Below are 13,561 nucleotides of genomic sequence, written 5' to 3'. Positions count from 1 at the left end.
GTGAATTTCCTATCTCCCATCCAATCATCAAGATTTTTCTTGAAGAGTGCTAATGAGGAGCTCTGTTTGATACAGATAGGTAGTCTATTCCAGGGTATGGGAAGTCTCTAGGACATGAATCTATCCCTCCAGCATGTTCTGTTTATTGTGGTGACAAGGTTTAGGTCCCTAGAGCGTGTAGCTCACAGAGATTTGGATTTCTTTAAGTGCAGCATGTCCAACAGCTCTGGGCTTGACATAGCTTTGTATGTTTGGCAGAGATCGCATCTGAGTAGACGATATGCGACGGAGTAAAGCTGGAGTTTTTTGAGACGGTCTGTGTAGGGCATCTGTTTGAGGCCAGTAATCCTCTTTGTGAGGTATTTCTGCGGCCTTTCCAGTTGTCATAGATGTCTTGTGAGGTACCAGTCTTCTTTGAAAATTAATGTGTGTGTGTGTGTGTGTGTGTGTGTGTGTGTGTGTGTGTGTGTGTGTGTGTGTGTGTGTGTGTGTGTGTGTCTGTGTGTAAAAGAGTTTCAAAGCAGAGTTTTTATGGACACGTGAGCTCTGACAGAGCGATTGAGAGAGAGAGATTAAGTGAGAGATTAAGGGAGAGATTAAGAAATATATTAAGAGAGATGGAGGTGAGAAAGAGACTGAGAAGTTCAACTAAAGACTGTGTTTGGCTGGTGTTCGGTGTAAAGCCTCTTTATGAATGAGGAAGACCAACACACAGGGTAACAGTGCATAATTCCTACATGCTCTTCTAGCCAGGCTACACTTAGGCAGCTGTTTAATGATTCCTATTTGTGTACCTTGTTTATATTTTAATCAATTTGGCACTATTGGTATGACTCAAGAAACCATACTCCATCAGCTTTAAGCCAAAGATTAACTTAGTGATGCAGAGTAGATTGGAGTGGATCCAAGCAACAGAGCCCCCTCCCTACCATACAGTTTTTATATCTGTCAGCAGTGCTATGGGTTTTACTATGGGGAGTGGTGCTGTGGATGCTGTAATCAGACTTTTAGTCTGCAGTTTTGTCATTAAATGCATGTATACCCTTGCATCCACAAAATAAATATACACTGCTATAAATCACATGCCTTCACTAGTTTAGGAAAAGGCAGAAATGAGCTCTGAAGAATAGACCAAGATGTCAATGTCACAGCTGAGTGAGAAGTACAAAGCTAAAGAAATGTTGCATGCCAGTATGTCCATTGAGAATATAGTAACAGCCTTGTGTTCAGATGGAATGCAGCCCTCTAAACCTGGGGAAACCTGACAGGTGTTAAGAGTGTGCAGTATGCAGGAAAGGACAGTCCCACCCATGCTAAATGTCATTGAAACTTAGAATTACAAAGGCTGGTGCTAGAGAGATGGGACATCTGGAATTTGAGGCAGCTGGGAGAATAAAACAACTTGAAATTGAAGGATTGTGACACGAAACTGAAGAAAGGGAAAGTAGCAATGCAATGAAAAGGAAATGCTGGTCGTTTTCAAAAGATACACAAACAGGGAAAGGATAGATCCCTAAACGCCAAGCCCAGTAGTGCATTACTTCTCTGGTATAAAGAGGAGATTGAGTTTTTCATTTGGGCATTCTAAAGGGTACATAATCACACAAATTGACCATGGGCAGTGGGTAGGGTTTTTAAATCCTTAGCTCACAGATAAAAATAATGATGCTGTATCAAAAATGACTAATGTAGATCTTTTGAATTGTGATAAACTTATTTAATGTTTACTTGACTGTTTTAATCTGACTCTTCAAGTATATAGAAAGATATTCAGAAAGCCTAGAAGAAAAGTGGATGACCGTGAATGATTATATTGCATAAAGAGGTACTTACTTTCCTAGGTGTTGGAGTGGATGTCAAGTTAATATATTTGAAAAATTAACAGTCCATCTAGTATATGATTACAGTGCCTGATGTGATGATGTGAGGACATGAAGTATTGCCAGCTATGCCAGGAGGAGTAGGGCAGAGAATGTGTAACATATGCCAGCATAGCTAGCTGGAGTTTTGTAAAGAATTACATGTCATTTGTATATCAAACTGATTTGTACAGGTGCTTGTGTTGAAATTTTATTTATAAAACTGCTTGTGTTAAAAATGTACCAACAGTGGGTCCTGTTGGACAGAAAAGAAATACACCTGTATGTCAGACTGTATTGCACTTGTTTAAATGAATATATTGCAACAGATGATACTGAAAGAGAAGAGGTTAATCTCAGTTCAGCTAACTTTGAAAAATAATCTAATTACCTGGTTTAGGCCATAAAGATTGTATCTTACAGTTCTGGTTATAGCCAGAGACAAAATGTCTGTGAAAACCAGGACTAAGAATCCTACTATATTGGCCTTAGGGGTGAACTAATTGTTACCCTGGAAGGGAGGAAGTTTTGAAATGGCTTTATAGCTTCAAGATGCTATACTAAATCTCAACAAAACTCTATCTCTGTGTATGGTAACATATATGTGCTAAATTCTGGTTTATTTTCTAGCAAAGGGGTAGTGTGGGAACCAGAGTCAGAAGACCAGATGTATGTGATGTAATTCTGTAATCCTTCACTGAAATTATGTTTTAATGCTAGATGAGATAGATGTCTCAGTGCAGTCTGTTTTGGAAACCTGACCAAGAAGGAAGACCACTCACCCACTTCATTGTGCCTTGCTTTAGCAATTAATCAGGGAATAGTAATTCTTTAGATCAGTCAGGAAAATATATTGAGATTGGTTAAGTACTGTTTTTCTGTATCTGTGTGAACCTATCCATGTGTGTTATTTTAATAGTTCCTATGATTGAAACGCTGATATTTATTGTAAATAGATAATTTCGTAATTTCACATTCTTTTAATATTTATTATTAAACATATTTAAACTTTTCATTGTGGCTGGTCTTTTAGAGAATATTTTAACGTTTGGGATTTGGTCTTTTATAGAATATTTTAATGTTTGAGATTACTTCTATTTATTTGGTGACACTGTGGCTGCTCCTGAAAGCCTTGCTGCATTGGTCAGACACTACCATTTGTATTATTATTATTAATTTGACTCAGTAAAAATGGGTGCCCATGTAAGAGCCATAGAGTAGCTGGCTTTGGAGTGTTCTGATGGCAGTGCCTACCTTGTAGTCTAGCCAAATGGGGCATAACTAGTAAATCTGTGCCAGCCTTTCCCAGATGTGTGTGTGTGTGTGTGTGTGTGTGTGTGTGTGTGTGTGTGTGTGTGTGTGTGTGTGTGTGTGTGTGTGTGTGTGTGTGTGTGTGTGTGTGTGTGTGTGTGTATGTGTGTGTGAAAATCAAACCTCAAAGAGTGTGTGCATCATCTACTTGGAGCAGGAACACAGAGCACTAGTTTCACAGAGAGGGTGATAGAGGACTTGGCTTGGAACACTTGGCTGAGGACTGAACTCTACAGCTGTGTCAGTAGGTGAGTCTTATTGGAGGCCTGGAGAGAGAGAGGGAAATCCAGCCCCTGGACTGCATGTATTCCCTGTGTGCTCTTAAGGAAATTGTGCTTGTTGCAGATAGCTGCATCTAGAAATATTGTGTGCATCTATTTTTGTTCCAAGTGAATGTCCCTCATCAGTGTCTGTGGTGAGGTTTGGGGTTCCTTTATTTCTGGCTAAGAGGAGGGACATCACACCTGTAAATGGGCTTAACGACATGAGAATCTGATTTCAGACTGGAAGAATAACACTGCTGAAAAGATGGGGATAAAGAGGCCTCTATGTATTGAGCAATGGGGCAGCAACATAAGTCATCATGGCAGGTTCCACAGACAAAGAAGAAAACCACCAGTTCTAGTACATGCCCAGGTCTTGGGGTAAATGTTTTCAGCTTAACTGAAGTAGACATATGTGGGACCAATGTCCACTGGACAATGTGGGGGAACAAAAGTAATGGGCGGCAGCAAACAAGGGTAGCAATATGACAGTGGTGTTTTCTGGAGAAAACATCTGCACCAAATGACCATGAGGGTATGTAGCCTATACTGGCAGAAGGAAAAAAATCAGTTGCCAAGAGGACTACAGCATACTTTGGATAAGACTTTAAATTGAGGTCCCATTTGACTGAGATGGTGGTAACTCTGGTATATGTAGAAGGACTCACAGCATCTGTAGTAGAGTAGTGCAATTTCTTGATGCCTTTGCAAAATTTCTCAGTATAAATTCTACCTTGAGTCTCCTCTGGAAAGAAAATGTTAGTGTAGTGGAATTTACCCAATCAACTAAACATAAATAAATTAAATAAAATGACTACTGTTAAAGCTGCAGTGGTTAAAAGGGAAAAATATTTGTCTGGGCAGTTCACTCCAATTAGGGTGCTGGGAAGGACATCTATCCAGGTACCATTGGCTAGAGTTTACCTGGACTGTGAAGGATGACAATGGAAAAATAAACAGATGGTAATGTTCAACAATATCCTAACATATGCTTCGACTGGAAATTATTTTGGCAATGCAGTATCTTGTGAGCATGTGGTTACATTCAGCCAGACATGGAGGCAAGTACATTAGGAAGGCATTGCAGAGGAGGTCCAGCCAGGGTCCACACTTCCAGCAAAAGCTGGTGATGTAGCTATTTTAAGAGAAATATAGTTAGTGGTGGTGAGTGTAAATTTGAGTGACAGCTGTTGAAATGAACTTAGCTTGAATGGGGGGAATTAACTGGCAGCCATAAGCCTGAATTTGATGCACCACTGCTGGAAGATGCCAGACTTATTTAGAAGGAGCGCTCGGGAGGATCACAAAGAAAGAGCTGAGACACGTTCAGCTCTCACATCCTGTTTCACAAAACCAGAAGGAGGTGACCAGTGAGGATACTGATCCTCAAACGCTGAGGGAGTCAGCATATTGCACAGAAAATGGACCACTGAAAGATGGCTAGAAAAGTGATACAGTGGCTGGCAGTAGCAGGGGCCCACTGATGAGGACTTTTGGCCACAGCCTGTGATATTCCCCTTTCAGGCCACATGGAAATAAACTGCTCAAAAAGAAGGCTTATTCCAAATTTTTATTGGCCAAATACTGCAAAATAAATTATGAGGTTTTGCAAGACATGTGACCAGTGTCAGAGGGTTGACAAGATAGGAGATAAAGCTACTGATGTTTTGATGGCATTGCCTGTTACTGAGAAACCATTTCAGAAAGTAGCTAAGGACACTGTGGGGCCTTTTAGTACCTCAAACTGCACAGGTAATAGATACATCCTAGTGGTGGGTGGTGGTGGGCTATGTTGTTAAACAACTTAAGTTGGTGTTGACTCTGACATGTACTGAACCAGACAGGGTGGAAAATGCTTACTTACAATGTTTCATCAGAGTAGGTTTCCCAGGAAAAGTACTGACTCACAGCAGTGCTAATTTCATGTCTGAACTGCTGGCTTGTTTGTGGAAGCATCATGGGGTAAAGCGTTAAAGACTACCGCTACCATCCATGGACCAACGGTCTGGTAGACAGGATAAAATGTACACCGAGGACCATGTTTACAGGTGACTGCCCCATCTCACCTCTCCATGCAGACAAATTTCCCAGGAATCCACAAAATCTTTACCCTTGGAGATGTTGCATTGTCACAAGGTGAGGGGCTTCTGGATTTATTTTGTGATAATTAAGTCAAAGAGACTGCCATTCCCAGAAGGATTCTTTTGTGGAATATGTTCTAACAATAGCACTTAACACAAGCACAACAACAGAAAAAGTCTGGTACCATCAGATAGCCATGACCTGAAAGTAGTCGCTTGGCAGGAAGTGATGGTACTTATTTCTGTTGGACACAACAAACTATGGACAGCATGGAAGACTCCTTTCATTGTTGCAAGAAGGGCAGGTAATCTTAACTATACTGAGGAGTTGTCATGCAGAAGATAAAAGCACAAACTCTGCTACCACATGCAGGTTTGGCATAATGGTTAAGATCTTCACATCACAGACAGAACGTATAGGGTTTGATTCTGATCTGGGGATATTGGCTAGGCTTAAAATGCCTCTTTAAGGCAGTTAGCCTAGAATTCCCTTATGACCTATGAACTATAATGTATGAAGTACTGTGTTAACATAATGAAGCCTTACCATGGCAGACAGACATTAGTACAAGTATCTGTGATGGGTTACATGAGGAATCACCATGTGGTCTTATGGTAGAGCTTTTCAGTGAGGCTCAGTCAGACACATCAATGTATGAGGCATCCCTTTCATATCAGCTACCTCTTGTCCGGATTCAGGAAATCTGGGAAGTAATACAGGAGTTTGGAGACATGTTTAATGGGAAGCATAAGCCAGGTGTATCCACCTGTTAAAGTGGCATGTTGGACACATGGCCCCAGCAGCCCATCAGACAGATCCCTTATATGGTGCCTAATGAGACATTGCAAACCCTGAGAGAAAACCTGCAGAAGATGTTAGATCTGAAGGTAATCCATAAGTCCAACAATCCCTAGGATTTACCAATTGCACTGGTGCTAAAGAAAAATGATGTAACTAAGTTCTGTGTAGACTATTAGAAACTGAATAGTCCCACTGAGTCTGATGCCTACCCCATCCTCAGGACAGATGAAGCCTTACAACAGCTGGATGGGGCCAGTTAGCTACTATTCACCTGACCAAAGGTTACTGGCAGGTATCAAGAGGGAACGGCTAGCTTTTGTGAATCTTTTTGGTTTATTTGAGTTTAGTATTTATTTTTATTTTATTTAACATTTGTTGACCAGGAAAGTCCGACTAGGTTCCACAGATCCTGTTTTCTGCAGAGGCCCGGGGAGAAATGCTCCAGACTAAGATGTCCTGTGGGATGGAGAATTTCCCAGTAACCTTGAAGACTGAGGAGGATCTCATCCTAGTAGAGGCAGGGGACACTACCTTTGCTTACTTGAATGATATTGCAATGTGAAATCAGCACTGCCAGGGAAAACTTCAGTATGTTCAGGGAGTGTTTGGGCACACTAAAAAAGACAGAATAAACTATTAAGGCTGACAACGTCTCAGATAGGAATGACATAAGTGCTTTATCTGAGTCACAGAGTGGATGGTAAGATTTGGTCAGAGCCTGCTAAGGTGGAGATTATTGTGGTGGGGTCTAAACCTGTTACCAAGAATGTAAACTCAAATAGACTGTAAAGATAAAAAAGGCTATCTTACCAAAAGTATGCACTTTTAGCACAAGCATTATTTTGGGGGTGTCTCAGGAACACTTTGTTCAGGTCTAGACTGCAGAAAAATGTTATGTTTGAAAATAAATATACCACTGTTTTCTGAGTCAGAGTGAGCTGCACTTAATCTTTTAAAACCTGCAGATAATAAAATTAAATGTGTGGTTTAATCAATGATAAGTATGCTTCTTCAGCAGCAAGGATGATGTGCGAACTTATGAACTTTTGCTGTGAAATGAAAAAAGTGCAGTTGTGTAACTGAAATTGTAATCTACTCCCTTTTTTAGGAACTGTGACAGTGTACATAGAATGTGAAGTGTATGGCAGACAGGAAAGTATGACTATCCTTAAATAGGGAAGCTAAACGGCAGCAAAAGAGCAATCAGACAATTCAGTTAAGGGGAGAACCCAGAGAAGGTAAACAAACTCAGTATTATGTAAATGTAAAGCTTTGCTTCATTGCATCTGAGGTCTGTTGGAAAAGACAAAAATCAAATAGCTGAATGTACTGAGAGCCAAAGAGAAGAGAAGAGAAGAGACGAGACGAGAAGAGAAGAGAAGAGACGAGAAGAGAAGAGAAGGGACGAGAAGAGAAGAGACGAGAAGAGAAGAGAAGAGAAGAGAAGAGAAGAGAAGAGAAGAGAAGAGAAGAGACGAGAAGAGGAGAGGAGAGGAGAGGAGAGGAGAGGAGAGAAGAGACGAGACGAGACGAGACGAGAAGAGAAGAGAAGAGAAGAGACGAGACGAGACGAGAAGAGACGAGAAGAGAAGAGAAGAGAAGAGAAGAGACGAGACGAGAAGAGAAGAGAAGAGAAGAGACGAGAAGAGAAGAGAAGAGAAGAGAAGAGGAGAGAAGAGAAGAGATGAGACGAGACAAGAAGAGAAGAGAAGAGAAGAGAAGAGAAGAGAAGAGAAGAGACGAGAAGAGAAGAGAAGAGACGAGAAGAGAAGAGAAGAGAAGAGACGAGAAGAGAAGAGGAGAGAAGAGAAGAGAAGTGAAGAGAAGAGGAGAGAAGAGACGAGACGAGACAAGAAGAGAAGAGAAGAGACGAGAAGAGAAGAGACGAGATGAGAAGAGACGAGACGAGACGAGACGAGAAGAGATGAGAAGAGAAGTGAAGAGAAGAGAAGAGAAGAGACGAGAAGAGAAGAGAAGAGACGAGAAGAGAAGAGAAGAGAAGAGACGAGAAGAGACGAGACAAGACGAGAAGAGAAGAGAAGAGAAGAGACGAGACGAGAAGAGAAGAGATGAGAAGAGACAAGAAGAGAAGTGAAGAGAAGAGAAGAGTAGAGTAGAGAAGAGAAGAGAAGAGACGAGAAGAGAAGTGAAGAGGAGAGAAGAGAAGAGAAGAGACGAGAAGTGAAGAGAAGAGGAGAGAGAAGAGAAGAGAAGAGAAGAGAAGAGAAGAGAAGAGAAGAGAAGAGAAGAGAAGAGAAGAGAAGAGAAGAGGAGAGGAGAGGAGAGGAGAGGAGAGGGGAAGAGAAGAGGAGAGGAGAGGCGAGGAGGAGAGGAGAAGAGAAGAGAAGAGAATAGAGGAGAAGAGAAGAGATGAGACAAGAAGTGAAGAGAAGAGAAGAGGAGAGAAGAGAAGAGAAGAGAAGAGAAGAGAAGAGAAGAGAAGAGAAGAGAAGAGAAGAGAAGTGAAGAGAAGAGACGAGAAGAGAAGAGAAGAGAAGAGAAGAGAAGAGAAGAGAAGAGAAGAGAAGAGAAGAGGAGAGAAGAGAAGAGAAGAGAAGAGGAGAGACGAGAAGTGAAGAGAAGAGGAGAGAAGAGAAGAGAAGAGAAGAGAAGAGAAGAGAAGAGAAGAGAAGAGAAGAGAAGAGAAGAGAAGAGAAGAGAAGAGAAGAGAAGAGAAGAGAAGTGAAGAGAAGAGATGAGAAGAGAAGTGAAGAGAAGAGACGAGAAGAGAAGGGAAGAGAAGAGACGAGAAGTGAAGAGAAGAGGAGAGAAGAGAAGAGAAGAGAAGAGACGAGAAGAGAAGTGAAGAGAAGAGAAGAGAAGAGAAGAGACGAGACGAGACGAGACGAGAAGAGAAGTGAAGAGAAGAGAAGAGACGAGACGAGAAGAGAGAAATAAGAACCACACTTCTCTGGCCTGTATAAGAACTACACTTCTCTGGCCTGTGACCTGTAAGTTTTTTTTTTTTTTTTTTTTTTTTACAGTTGTATCTCTGACTGGAGATTCAGCTAATGTAGTTATGGCCCGGATGCTTTTTTTCTTTCTTGTGACATATTGTTCAAAAGGATTTTTTTATGTTTACCTGTGTCATATTTCTCCATTCATAGTATTGGTTAACTGTGCTGCTTAACTCATTCTTAAGTAAAGGAAAGTATTTTGTTTATTCAGTTTTAAAAACCTTGTGGCTGGTCATATACTTACTTATAACTCTTTGACCTTTTGTTTAATATCAACTGTAGTACTTACTAATTGATAAGAGGGTATTTATGGTTAAATGGTGACAAGGTACTGATAGCCACCTGTAATTGGCCAGACTGCTCTGTGACAGATTGCCATTTACATTTATAATTACCTGGCTTATTAACAAACGTGAAAGGCTAACTGGGAGCTCCCCAGCCTGGTGGAGAAAATGTATTATGTTGGCCTTGGAATGAAAGTTGTAGTGCCGGAAATTACCATCAATAATTGGAAACTAATGCATGTGTGTGTGTGTGTGTGTGTGTGTGTGTGTGTGTGTGTGTGTGCGCGCGCATGTGCGTGCGCGTGTGTGTGTATGTGTGTGTGTGTGTCTCTGTGTATGCGTGTGTGTGTGTGTGCATGTGCATGTGTGTGTGTCTGTGTGTGTTGTGTGTGTATGTGGATGGCTGTGTGTGTGTGTGTGTGCGCAGCGTGTGCGTGTGCGTGTGCGTGTGTGCGTGTGTGTGTGTGCGTGTGTGCATGTGTGTGTGTGTGTGTGCACGCATGTGTGCGCTGTGTGTGTGTGTGTGTGTGTGTGTGTGTGTGTGTGTGTGTGTGTGTGTGTGTGCGTGTGTGTGTGTGTGTGTGTGTGTGCGTGTGTGTTGGAGTTTATTTAAAGTACACTTACTCTGCACTAATGAGAACTGGATAACACTTAAAATCAAAGAGAATTGTGAGAAAGGGGTCTGGGGAGCAAGGCCAACTTTGCTTAGCAAGGTGCTCACTATGAATCCTGTGATTGAGTATGAATGCCATAGGCCCATACCTAGTGCAATAGTGCATACTTCCTGCATGCACTTGAGGCCAAGCTGCACTTAAGAAGTCATTTAGTGGTTCATATTACTGTACCTTGTCTGTGCTTTAACCTGTATAGTCCCAATAGTATTGAGTGAGACCATACCGCTGGGGATGGGGGGTAGAATGGACCTCACCCTTGTAGCCATTACCCGTCATCTAATGTACATGCTCTTTATTTGACTTTCAATGTTCTGCTTCTTAAAAGGTTATATTTGCATATATAAGCTTAATAATGTATCAGAGGAGGTAACAGTTTGTAGCACTAATATGCAAAATGAGGAATTGTCTTTTATGACGTAGACAGGAAATACATCTCCATAATAATATTGTCTGCATATTGATAAATGCAGTGCGTGTTTTTCCTGCTTCCAAGTTTGAGGATTAATGTTCGCTGTCTCTGTCCATCTCTTAGTGAATCGTATTTGCAGACCCCCACTTGTGAATAGTTTTGAATACGGTGTTTCCTCTGTCTAACTGATGACTGCTCTGCCTCCATCTCCTTGTTTGGTACTGAGTGACTTAATTTACTGTTACTAATTATGTCTTTCAGATCTCAGTATCTGGTAACAAATTTTGGGAGACTAACTACATACAAGCTGATGGTCTCTTTCTCCCTATAGCTGCCAGTTCAGTAAATGAAAATAGAACCATAGTTATTACAAGTATTTCCTTTTATTTTTAACTGCAGAGCCCCTTTGTTATCCTGTTTTTACTGAAGCTCCCAGACAGTACAAAACAGGATAAGTATAAGGGAGGGAGTAGAAATCTATACTGGTTTCCCTTGAAAATATGGTATATCTAGTAGGACTACTCCAGTCAACAAAAGTAAGTAAACAAATAAAAATAAAAGGGAAGTGCATATCACTAAAGTGAATAACAAAAGTAAGTAAACAAATAAAAATAAAAGGGAAGTGCATATCACTAAAGTGAATAACAAAAGTAAGTAAACAAATAAAAATAAAAGGAAGTGCATATCACTAAAGTGAATAACAAAAGTAAGTAAACAAATAAAAATAAAAGGGAAGTGCATATCACTAAAGTGAATAACAAAAGTAAGTAAACAAATAAAAATAAAAGGGAAGTGCATATCACTAAAGTGAATAACAAAAGTAAGTAAACAAATAAAAATAAAAGGGAAGTGCATATCACTAATGTGAATAACAAAAGTAAGTAAACAAATACAAACAAAAGGGAAGTGCATATCACTAAAGTGAATAACAAAAGTAAGTAAACAAATAAAAATAAAAGGGAAGTGCATATCACTAAAGTGAAGAGATGAATCCAAGGAAGTAGTACTGAATAACTGAATACATTTACTAAGCACTGACAAATGGTGTCGAATTCAGCTGGTGCTGTCCTTTCATTTAAGGGAAATTAAAGTTAAAATCCCATTTTTCTCGCTAAGATCCTAGAAAGCCATAGAACATTCTTTAGAGTTACCCAGACTCACTAACTTAAGAAAGAGTTTGTAAACTGTTGGTGCAGGCATGGAGTTTACTCACTACTGTAGTAAAAGGAAACTTAGTCCCATTTGTCCCTTTGTCCCACGGGGTAATTTAGGTCACTTTTGATGTGACTGCAAATGTAAATGTTAAGGGAGTTCTACCTGAAACTGAATAATGACGGGTTGATACCGAATTCAAAAAATCTAGTTATTAATTTTACTGTGTCTTTAATAAGTGACTTAGTAATGGCTGTCGAATTACATTTCTCAATTGTATTACATCATAACAAGTTCTAGTAATTAGCTTAACACTGTTTACGCTATTACTGCAGTCTGACTGTTACTAATTTGTACTGCTTTAAGCAAGGTGAAAATTCAAAAGGGCCTTTGAATAAATTAATTTACCTAATCAGTAAATAAACAAAGAAAGTAACATCTCAAAGTTGTAGATAAAAGAAAAGAGAGTTAAGCTATTTTACAGGCTTAGAATTATCTTACAACATGCAGAAGTTCTGAACACTTATCCAGTTATGTTCATCTTCTACTGGATGCATTCATTTTTGCATGACAACTACTCCTTAATGGACTCCTACTAGCAGACAACATGAAAGTAAACTTTGCCTCAGAACTGTCCAGTGGATCCCAGCACAACCATTGAGTGTGAGTCAGTAGTCTCTAAGCTCACTTACATACCATTAATGTTGTGTGATAATCTGTTATACAACCACTATTGATATCTACTCTGCAATGTTATCTCCTGCTACACTCTAGTATGAGGGCATAGACAGCCACTATCAATATCTACTCTGCAATGTTATCTCCTGCTACGCTCTAGTATGAGGGCATAGATATACCCATGTCCACTGTGCTGTGCACATCACATGCCAAACTTAAAAGCTGCTTAGATGACTTCACATAGTACCATTTGGTGTAACCAGAATGTGGTGCTGATAAGGATCAGAAGTTGTAGCTTTGCATGTAACTTTCCTTGAGAACTCCTCACTTACCTGAAACACCAGTCTAAGAATCCTGACTGTAGTTTAACTAGGTAAATGCAGAATTCGACAGTTCATTTCTCCATCACCATGGATATCAACAGCTGCCATAAGAATGCCATAATATAACCTAAGTGACTCTCTTGGTGCATCCTTTTTCATTTTCCTACATCACTACAACTTACAACTGTACAGTTATAAAGTAGTACAGTCCTGAATGGCTAGACACCTGTGCCGACTTCTTTACTATTTCTGTACTCTCCACTATGGCCAAAATGCACTTAGCACTAAGCACTGCATGGTATTAGGTCTGCAAATACACTGCAGTAAATCAGAGCCAAGGAAGAGAAACACATGAGTGATCATAACAATTTTGTGTGATTATACTAATGTCTATTGTTGACTTAACTCTGTCTTAGTGTTGACTTTTGAGCCATGAGCTAATTATCTAAAACTTCTGTACATTACCAATTAGGGCACAGTTTAACCACAGCCTCTGTGCTGTACTTTTGCATGTATTCTTTGTACATCAATCAGTCTTGTAGTTGCCACATTACGTGAAAAGTATGTATTATGCTTTGCATTTACTTTGATAGCATTTTGGTGCTTTTCTACCTCAGTGTTATCCCAGTTAAATTAACCCAGGAAGAAAAGTGAACTAAATGAATAAAGTGCAATCATGTGTATTTTTCATACGTTGTAGCAAAACAGAATTAAGAAAAGCTGCTTTGGTCTACTAACAAAAAACCTGGAACGCAGAGGTAGTGTGAT

At 40.1% G+C, this 13,561-nt stretch overlaps 2 long non-coding RNA genes across 2 annotated transcripts in view; one reads left to right on the top strand and one right to left on the bottom strand.

The window, feature by feature from the left end:
• The window catches only part of LOC122788271, a 179,171-nt gene that overhangs the window by 87,910 nt on the left and 77,700 nt on the right, over positions 1 to 13,561 (bottom strand). The gene's annotated exons all lie outside the window — the stretch shown is intronic.
• The window catches only part of LOC122788269, a 106,598-nt gene that overhangs the window by 74,495 nt on the left and 18,542 nt on the right, over positions 1 to 13,561 (top strand). The window lies entirely within an intron of this gene.

The sequence above is a fragment of the Protopterus annectens genome, chromosome 13.part0 (genome assembly GCF_019279795.1).
Source record: "Protopterus annectens isolate FY-2018-M chromosome 13.part0, PAN1.0, whole genome shotgun sequence".
In the NCBI taxonomy this organism is placed as follows: Eukaryota; Metazoa; Chordata; order Ceratodontiformes; family Protopteridae; genus Protopterus; species Protopterus annectens.
The sequence above is the reverse complement of the archived record's forward strand: the minus strand, read 5'-3'. Positions and strand labels throughout refer to the sequence as shown.